We start from the raw sequence: 9,410 nt of genomic DNA, 5'->3' as shown, positions 1-9,410 counted from the left end.
TCATGTTTTTATCCGAATAATGCGTAGCATATACTAATTTTCTATTTTGGAGCTTGCGTTCAAAATTGTGCAAAATTTTTAGTTTCTGTAATCCGCGTACCACCGACATAAGTTCCGAGTAAACAGTCGAAACGCGTTAGCTCGCTTGGCTCGAATTCTTCGTTGGCTCGAACAAGATGTGTCTAATTTATTTATATTGAAGGTAAGCATCCCCGCTTGGCTCGAATTTTCCGAGGCTCGAGGTATTTTTGCCGGTCCCTGGGAGTTCGAGCCAACGGGGTTCGACTGTAATTGGTAACAATTACGTCATTGCATGTACTGGATGTCTCATACAAAGCTGTTGGTAAACTTTAAAGGGTCACAATATAGAATTTGGTAAAAAACAATTAATTAATCTTTATGCATCATTATGTTTAACTCTTTTTTGCGGATCAAAAAAGGAAAGCATGAGATATGTGTAGATTGATAATGCATTAAAAAGTATAAAAAAATAACATCAACTTATACTGTGCGCCTTTAAATGTCAGTTTGCAATTTGTAATTGATCATTTTACGTAAACCTTACTAGAAAAACTCAAGAGATGATGAAAACGCCTTACTAGAAAAACTCAAGAGATGATGAAATTATCATTTATTTAATAATCACGAATCAATATTATACGATTATAATGTGAAAAACAACGTTTACTATAACTTATAATTTTGGCTTTTATCTTTAAGGTAGATAAACTCCAACATGAACATAGAGTAATTCTATGTATGTGGTAAGCCATGGTTAATATTATCATGGTCAAAGGGAACAAAACAAACCTTAAACAGTATCATCATGGTCACATTTTGTCTAAGATTTTAAGACAGTTTGGTCAAGAACTTTGTGACTAATAAAATACAGTGGGTCCATACCACGTGATTAATTACGTCATATATGCTACATCGAAAGGCCACATTTTGCTTAAAATGAAGACTTAACTCAAAGATAACTTTTCCTTCACTATACCATTTAAAATAAAACAAAGGGCAGTCTATGACGCTTAAATAACCCCGCCTTTCTTGCATTATCGAAATTTGATAAGATGATTAGTTTCATCAAACACTTCGACAAACCTGTTTCCAAAACAGTGTTTTGACATTGCTCCGTCAGACGGCCGTATTGTGGAAAGGTTTTTCGAAGTGTTTTAAGAAACTAAACACTCAATCAAACTCTGGTAAAAGACCGAAGGTGGAGCTCCGTAAGCGGCGTAGACTGCGCTATGTTTCATTTAAAAAGTTATCTGTGTTTAGAGTCTTCATTAGAAGCAAACTATTGCCTTTCGACGTAGCATTTATGACGCAATATATCACGTGGTATACACACACTGAAATAGGCCTGTTTCCTTGCAGGCGCGATGCGTCACCCGCTTCCTTAATGCGCGTCCGTGTCACGTTATCGATATGTCCTGAATATTATGCTGGGTCATTTCCTGTCAGTCTGGTCCGTTTCCGTGAACGTTTTTTCTTCCGTGTCATTTTTTACACGAAAAATATGTGGACAACATACCAATTTGCTATCGGCAAAGACGGTTTGAACGTAAATAATTTGATTTACCGCAGCCAAATAGGCCCCTCAGTTTGTACTGGAGCGATTTGTTTTGGCCACAGACAAAGAATTCAACTACGAAAATGGATTGTGTTCTACGCGATCGTGTGAAAACGACCTATTTTTGAAATTTATCTTTAAATGCTTTGCAATATTAAACTTCCGTGGTGTTGCTCGGAGAAATAGTACGAGTGCCTTAACACGAAAGCTCCTTTATTAGGATGCTTGGTTCGGAACCGTGTAAAAAAACCTTTTAAACACGTATGAACAAATAATACTTTGTCGGTGTTGGGTTGAATTAGCGAAAATGTATAACATTTTTATAACATAACACTGACTTGCTATGAATGACAAATAACACCAATTCGGAAGTGCCTACTCATTGTAACATGCCTTTTTTTCTTTTTTTGCCACATGCCAGTGATTAAACGCATGGTTATACCATCTCAGACCATTGGCTACTTTCCATCTTTATAATTTTTGAAGCTGAATGGTTTGTGATTTCAAAAACAGGCTGAACATGCTAGTTCTACTTTTTTTGTTTACATTTTCACCGCATTTTTTGTACTCCTACACCGGATTTCAGGGTCACTTTATCGAATACACAGTGGTAATGTTCAGCCCATTTCTTTATAAGAAATGTAACCTTTCTCACGTTGTTTAATGTTTAGTAAACATGTAGATCATTCTCCCCATATATGGTGTTAGGGGTCGTGAGAACACTAGAAATCAGTTGAATTTCGCGTGTAAATTGGCCATTTGTCTATGGAATATTTTGGAAAATTGATTAGTAGTCTCTAACCTAAACATGGATTACTCGAAGGCTCGGTTCGCCGTAGAAACAGGTGCAAATCTCGCCTCATGCATTCTCAACTCTTACATATTAGCCACTGTGTGCTCGTCGTGCGTCGTCAACAATGTGTACCAAACGTAACACCAGCACACTATCAGTTCGAGTTTTGCTTTTCTTATCAACATGTTATTTATTGATAACAAAGTTTTATGTTACCTCTGTCAGAAAGTCAGTCCATATATCACATACAAAAACAACACCGACAGACAACATACAAAACAACATAGACATATCACATACAAAACAATACAGACATACCACATGCAAAACAATACAGACATACCACATGCAAAACAATACAGAAATACCACATACGAATCCGAAAAAGACATACCACATACAAAACAACACAAATATACCACATATAAAACGATATTGACAGACCACATACAAAAAACACCTACATACCATATACAAATCAACATAGACATATCACATATAAAACAATCCAGAAATACCACATACAAATCGACATAGACATATCACATACAAAACAATACAGAAATACCACATACAAATCGACATAGACATATCACATACAAAACAATACAGAAATACCACATACAAATCGACATAGACATATCACATACACAACAATACAGAAATACCACATACAAATCGACATAGACATATCACATACAAAACAATCCAGAAATACCACATACAAATCGACATAGACATATCACATATAAAACAATCCAGAAATACCACATACAAATCAACATAGACATATCACATATAAAACAATCCAGAAATACCACATACAAATCGACATAGACATATCACATACAAAACAATACAGAAATACCACATACAAATCGACATAGACATATCACATACAAAACAATCCAGAAATACCACATACAAATCGACATAGACATATCACATACAAAACAATACAGAAATACCACATACAAATCGACATAGACATATCACATACAAAACAATACAGAAATACCACATACAAATCGACATAGACATATCACATACAAAACAATACAGAAATACCACATACAAATCGACATAGACATATCACATACAAAACAATACAGAAATACCACATACAAATCGACATAGACATATCACATATAAAACAATCCAGAAATACCACATACAAATCGACATAGACATATCACATACAAAACAATCCAGAAATACCACATACAAATCGACATAGACATATCACATACAAAACAATACAGAAATACCACATACAAATCGACATAGACGTATCACATACAAAACAATACAGAAATACCACATACAAATCGACATAGACATATCACATACAAAACCGCAATACAGAAATACCACATACGACAGACAGACAGACAGACAGACAGACAGACAAGACATTTTTATTAAGACTTGTACAATATACATCATCTACATGAACATATATATTTTCATATAACATGCCAACGTGTATATACAACATGTAATGGTAAATACGTTGTTTTTATATATATATGTAACACAGCATACTATGTGTAACAAAAGCAGCATACTATGTGTAACAAAAAAATTGGAGGCTGAACTTAATATTTATCTTTCAACATTTAACAAATTATTTCGAATAGCAAGAGCTTCTTTAATATACAAAGCTAGTGTATAGACACAGTATATGTTTTTACGTCTCCATTTTGGATGCTCAATGCATGATTCAGCAAATCAATTTTGAAATGATGCGAGCCGAGTCGCTCGAGTTGTTTGTTATACGAGCGGCTTCTATAGTTGAATACGTTCGTATAAATATAGGAATAGGAATGGACCTTGGGGAACTCTCGCCAAGATGGAAAATCAGTAAATGTGCCTTAAAGGACAAAACATTGTTTTCGCTCAGATAAATAGTTCTCAAACCATGAGATTAGACGCCCTGCTATACCACTTCTTTGTAACCTTAAATAAAAGACCACGATGCCAGACTCTATCGAAAGCTTTGGATATATCACTGATTTCTTTTCCTTCGTCGAAGGCTTGACAGAAAGAATGATACACTGACACTCAGTTTTGAATCATATAATGTTCTAATGTGGAAAACTATATTAAAGTATTGAAATTGAGATTTGATATTTGTGATGTTAGGGCCTGAACGTAATTTAGAAAATTTGTGTTAACACCTTGGGCAAATCACTTGTGTAAAAAGTAACTTTGAAGTAACCTTGGGCTGCTTTATGAGGTTGTTTAATATTTCGCTGTAAAAAATCATGTAAAACACACATGGATATTGTGTTCTGGTTGTCGTATACGTCATTCGCTCCGTCAAACATTTTCGTATTGGTTTAAAATCACGTTGTTGTGGTGCATGGACATAACTTATTACTCGGCGGGATCTAACTGTCAGTTTCGGCACTTTAAAGAGTTTCGATATTAACTTTGATTTTAATTAATATGAAGTTGGTCGGTCGAAGTGGAACCAATGCAAGCGGTATGGAGGCTGTATTGGGGTATTATCCCCCTATACAGTACTTAAAATTCCTGGTTATTCGTCAAAGTTAATGTCAAAACGCTGATGTCTGCGCTCGGTTTATTTGTTGTAAAGTAGATCGACAGGCTAGATATATTGCACTTGAATTGAATTCCATTTGTTAGATGAGAGCGAACTTAAAGACACGATCTTCATTTTCTCAATAACTTGCAATGTTACCTTAATTTGCAAACAGTAGTATATTCCATAGAAGTTCAGCATAAAGTTTAGTTCCGTCAGTATAATTTTATGTCGCTTATTTAGTTTAATTAACATCACGGTAATAAATTCAAATGACTGGTAAATATACATTCCTATACACACGCGATTATGAAATAAGTACCTATGCTTGATGAATCGTGTCCAAGACGCAATTTATTCGTGCGATGACATTTCGCAAAATGATAATAAATATTCATTTACTTGTCAATAATCAGTTTCCTCCTCTGTAGATCTATATACTGAGCGAAACATTGAAATGTTAACATATAAATCAAATGGATATTAATCATTGTTTAAATACTTTTGTTCATGGACGGACACAGTTTATGATAAGTGAATATTTTCTTTATAACTTCAAAGGCATCTTTATAGTCATTGACATTTACAAATGCGTCGACGTAAGCATATATATTTACATGTCATAATTTCAATTACCCTTTAACAGTCATAAACTCAGTTCCATTCCATTTCATCTTGAGATGCATAATTGACATTAACGTTGGAAATTATAAAAGATATGTCAAATGATATCTTTTTTCAAAGTGTTAATTCAAGTGATCACTTCCTGCTAGGTCAGCATCTCTTATCGAAGCAAATACCAAACCGCATTAATGAAAACAACTGATATGTAATGAGTTCTGCTATATGTTTTAATCGCAGTATGATTAAAAAACGCGAGACCTCCGTTCCTGCGCAAAACAGACAAAATGCAATACGCAGCAAACTCAATCATGATTATATGTTACGTTTTCCTTTCTATAATTATGACTGTGGTTTTAAGTTTTTGACACATAACAATATTTCGTCATGACCTAAATAACGGATACAACAACAGATTGTTTGTGATACATTTGACACAACGTGAGTCAATGGGTGTGTAAATGGCGTGTCTCTGCAGTGTGTCTGCCGTGTTCGTGCACTTGCGCTGTCTCCGTGCCGTGTCCATGTTCGTGCTTCATGATTTGCGTCATATACAGTTCGTCACCCCAAAACGTTGAGTCGCGCGAAACTGCAACTGCTTTTGTAAAACTCTAATAGCGCATTGTTTAGTGATACATCTTGAAATGAACTGCAGTGCTGTGGCGAGCACACATCTGGTCATATATGCCAATTGCAAAACCATACAATTTTATTAAGTGTGTATTGCTCAACATTGAAATATATTAATTTGTTTCTTGTCATAACAGTTGACTTAGTAAGACCAGACATATGCCACTTGAAAGCATATTGCACAGTGTTGGGTATCGGTGAACTTGGTTGGTCCGTTATTATCAACTTTTTAATGAACATTTACGCTTTATACCACGTGGTTTCTTGCAAACGGCACTAATAAGCTTTCGTAGATTTTCCCTATGTCTTAATAACATATAAACACGTTTTTGTTGTACTCGTTTATAAGGTGGTCTCTTTATCACTTTATTATCAACGTTGCTCGCCTATGCATATTTTCTTACTAATTACCCAATTTACATACTCCCAATTAATTATCGAAAATAAATCATCATATTCATTTATGTCTAAAATCTGACACCAGATAAAAAAAGAGCAACGTGTAATAAGTGTAAATGCGTAAACAGTTTATTTAGTATCCACAAAAGAATGAACGATGCACGAAGAGATATCGTTAAAAGGAAACACAATTTGTTTCGTTATACATGTACGTTAAATATACGACATACAATAAAAGAAGTTTTTTCCCCCTTTTTGTGCCAAATACGTTTTAATTTAATGATAATCGTTGAAATTACGGCAATCATACGTCCACTTTATGGGACTCGCGACTTTTAAATAGTGAAAAAAACAAAACAACTCTTGTCATTCAAGATGGTGACGTAGGTAAGAACATGATCATTAAATGATTCAGGCAATTGAGTACATTTTGTAAACAAACAAACATGATCTAATATTTACATGCGTATTATGATTTATATGTTGAATTGTTTTAGATGTGACAAATATAGAGCAAAGATTGTGAACCGACTGCCTGACATTTAAATTTAAATGCGAGCTTTTATGACGACAATGACTTATGCTCCACGGTCTTTTTAATGAATTACCAGCTCATGTCTGATAAAAATAATTTCATTAACAATCCGCCTAATTATCAACATGGGTTAATTTGATTGGTCCGTTTATATATATCAACTTGTGAGGCATGTTTAAGCCGGTTTTCATGTTCGCTTTGAAAATAAAAGGGCTTGCGATTATATGTGTTCTGTCACTTATAACAACCACTTAGGAGAATACTTTTACAGGTCTCTTTTTAAACTTCTTTTAACTTTAATGATTGATAAGATCATGCAATTAACTTACCTCACTCTGGTTGCGTTGACGATTTTTCGAGCAACATTCGCGAAGTTGACTTTGTTCAACGATGGATCGCCTGGACTTTTGAAAAGCTTACAGAGGTTTGGAATTGCGCTTGATTTATGCAAAGGGGTCGAGTGCAAATATGGGATATGTGACGACAAACTGAAACACTGTATTTGCAACCATGGGTGGACTGGAATTAAATGCGAGGAACTTTCGAAGGTTAAAGAAGACAATAAAAAGCCGCTTGATGCTGTTGAAATGATAAAAGATATTCCAAAACGATCGAGAGTTCAAAAAATGTTTTTGCCTGCGATGTATGATCAACTTATGAGAATACAGAGAAGCCGAGCACACTTTCATACGAATAGAGGAGCTTCGCATAAATCACTCATTGATTTGTCTAACATCCATATAAGTAAACATCCGGAACGTCAAAGAGATGGAAAACTAACGCTCTCGGTACAACAGAGCAACGCAAACAGCGAAGAAATTGTAGAAAGCAATGTGCCTCAAGACACGGATGTATGTTCCGCAAATGTTGAACTTAGACCTTTATCGGAGCGGACTTGTAGGCATGGGATGTCTTGCGTCCATGGCACGTGCTCTAGCGTTCACCACGAAACGTACATAGCCTTCGAGTGTAAATGTGACAAGGGAGCAAGAGGCTTATTTTGTGAACAGAAATGTTGTTTAGACTGCGGAGCCAATGGTCGGTGTGATATTTATCCAAACGGAGTTCCATTTTGTTTTTGTAAAAAAGGTTTTGAAGGAGCACATTGTGAAAATGCAGTGTATGCAATCACATACGTATAATTAAAGTTATGAGCCTATAAATTGAAATATACTCATTTAAATAATATAATTAGTCATACGAAAATCATACATTATCATGTTCCGTCTCAGGGATGTTTTGTTTTAATCATATGCATTATATGCAAAGTATTTGTACAACAGAGAGAATTACTTTGTATCACTTGTAGAATGCACTGTTGATCTGCTTTGAAATAAATTAGTTGATAAATGTTACACTGTGTTATTGATGCGCATTTATGTGATCACTCATGCAAAAAAGTGTTTATCGTATGTACTATCTGAAATGTCTCCTTAAATTGACAACGCACGATCAGCATCGAAATTCTGCAAAGCTATGCCTGAAATATTCAAAATAAATTTGTGATAACGTTTTATTCCATTGGAATGCAGTATTACCATTGTATTACGATCGTATACTATTATGATTCGGGGAACGAACCAGTCGTTTCCGTCCAACATTTGGATAGAAACAATATTAATCAAACAATATCTTAGAGACCAATGTCGTGCAAAAAATATAGCGAATTTCAAAGGTGCACAAAATTAGTTGATGCCATTTTTCTTTCATCATTTTAATGCATTCTAATGCTTAACTTATTTGACAAACAAAACATGTGATTTAGGTACAGTTAAAAACAATATTATGGATATTTTAGAGCTGTTTTAGTTAGGTAATCTGTGAACACGTAGCTATAAGTTAAAAAACCTCATTTATAAAGTTTAAAGTTTTTGTTGTTTTTGTTGATGTTGTTGTTATTAATAAAGTCAAGCGAGTTTAACGTGAAAATGCATTAGAATTGAAAAAAAATGCGTCAACCTATACACTGTGCTTCTTGTGAATCTAGATTGATCAGTTTGAACTCAAACCTAAATCGTAAGAAATACAGGACTGGTAGCCAAAACAGACTAGATTTCTACATGCAGTTGGTAAGAGAGACCATTTGTATACTGTGATTTAGCAACCCAGATACAAAGATGCCTTGTATAGGATACGCATACCTCTGACACACTAGAGAAGCAATGACCCCATGACGAAAAACATGTTCCCGTGAATTACATTAAGAATAAAAAATGATCAATTGGTAGATGAAAACACGTAGGCTACTTTTCTAGTACGTTAGTGTAAGATAGTAGATCAACCACCAACGCAACAGGATTTAGCGAAA

The sequence above is a fragment of the Mya arenaria genome, chromosome 13, assembly GCF_026914265.1.
Source record: "Mya arenaria isolate MELC-2E11 chromosome 13, ASM2691426v1".
Lineage (NCBI taxonomy): Eukaryota > Metazoa > Mollusca > Bivalvia > Myida > Myidae > Mya > Mya arenaria.
The sequence above is the reverse complement of the archived record's forward strand: the minus strand, read 5'-3'. Positions refer to the sequence as shown.